This window comes from Falco punctatus, assembly GCF_963210335.1.
Source record: "Falco punctatus genome assembly, chromosome: 9".
NCBI lineage: Eukaryota > Metazoa > Chordata > Aves > Falconiformes > Falconidae > Falco > Falco punctatus.
Genome location: NC_137589.1, coordinates 42,437,553 through 42,439,259, shown reverse-complemented (window position 1 = coordinate 42,439,259; position 1,707 = coordinate 42,437,553). Strand labels below are relative to the sequence as shown.

At 40.0% G+C, this 1,707-nt stretch overlaps 1 protein-coding gene across 5 annotated transcripts in view; it reads left to right on the top strand.

Moving 5' to 3' along the window:
• PBX3 (PBX homeobox 3) overlaps window positions 1–1,042 on the top strand; it is a 115,654-nt gene extending 114,612 nt beyond the window's left edge. For all 5 annotated transcript variants that reach the window (XM_080401431.1, XM_080401430.1, XM_080401432.1 and 2 more), the window contains one exon: window positions 1–1,042. This exon is cut by the window's left edge and continues 530 nt beyond it. The gene's annotated coding sequence lies outside the window, so the exon portion shown is untranslated.
• Window positions 1,043–1,707: the final 665 nt, after the last annotated feature.

The window sequence follows — 1,707 nt, the reverse complement described above, 5'->3', positions numbered from 1 at the left end:
CTTTGATTGTGTTTAATCTTTTCATATCTCTTATAGAGTTGGAATAAAAAGAGCTGTTCGGTTATTTCGGTTAACAATGGTTGTGTTTAAGAATCCTTATTCGTCACATTTTTGTTGTGATCGATTGTCTTACAAATTAGATTGCAAACCAGGAGCATCTTTTCTTGCTAAAACTACCCGGACCCCGAGTCTCCTCTCGGTATGTCGCCACCAGCCGTAGGTTGTTCTTAGGAGATGAAGACACTTGCTGCTGATCTCTGTGAAAGCCAAGACCCGGGGTTTTACAGTACGAGCTAGGTGCTGCACACACCTGCCAAGATTCGTTACCTCTTCTTGGCAGCAAACCACAAACAAACAGACAAAGGAAAAAAGCAAAGGAAAAAAGCACCATCATATGGAGTGTTGTACATAGTGTAGCAAAAGAGTATTTATACATCTCACCAATCAAACACAGCTTTATTACCTCATGCGAACTCATACAAACCAATAGACTTTCAACATGTTCTGTAGCTTAGAGTGCTCACTTACTACCTCTGAACGATACTCACGCTGTAGTTTGTCTCTTTCTTATCTTTTTGCATCTTGTAATTAACTCTTTGTTTCCCCATGAAATGTAATGTACATTGTAATCTTTTAAAAGAATCAGGGTTGCGTTGGCAACTTTTAAAGAAGCGGAAGTGGAAACATGGGGTCTTAGGTTTAACACAAAACAGTGCAACTGTTGTAAATACTGAGAAACATTTTGAATGTTCTTCATCTTGTTACTAATCCACGCAAAAACCAACAACTAATTGTAATGCATACAGACTTCAGTATTCAGTACTGTATATTTCCCCCTGTGTAACAGGGGGCCCTTTCTTTCTCTCTTTTGTATTGTATGCGATTCTGAAACTGATTGAGTCATGAAAATAATTTGTGGCAGTGATTCTAATGTATTAAACCGTTTCGTGTTACTTTCTAACTGGATTACGCCCTGGATTGAAAAGTCTTCCTCGTGGTAGTTATATGTAGTTTCAAACATGAATAAACTTTTTGCTTTCATGATCAAACGTTGACGTAATTTCTTCCTGCTCAGTGTAAGTCAGACCTAGGACATGAGTAGGCTACCAGAAGTGCAAGCTATCACGATGCAGGAGCTGAGCATTTCTTTAAATACCAGTAGGTCATTGCACCCTCTTGCCCGGAGAAGGTTGGAAATCCTGGGAGAGGTGCATCCTGGCAGGGAGCAGGAGCAGGAGCAGCACCTGTGGGGCACAGGCTTCCCCCCCGCAGGCTGCCCCTGCCAGCCCCTGCCTCCGCTTCCACCCTGCTCTGCTCAGGAGCAAAAATTCAAGTGGAGGCGAAGGAAGGGGTCAGTCCTTCAGATGAGTTTAAAAATCATCATCATATTCACCCTTAATTACCATCTTTATTTACCATTAACTTTGGAACTACAGCCTCAGCTAGCAAGTATAATATGATTATAAAATATTTTTCTTTATTAAGAAAACTTTTTTGGAAGGACGTATATATATAAATGCTAATTTTAAATCTTTTTAATAAAGTAAAGGTCAATAACAGGTAATAGCCTATTTACCATATCTCAAGGAAATTGACTCACAGGAAATCAAATTAACGTTAATCACTTGCAGCAAATGGTCTTTGATAAATACAACTACTTACTACTTGGGTTAGTGCAGCTAGGCAGGAGGAGGGCTAGCACTCACT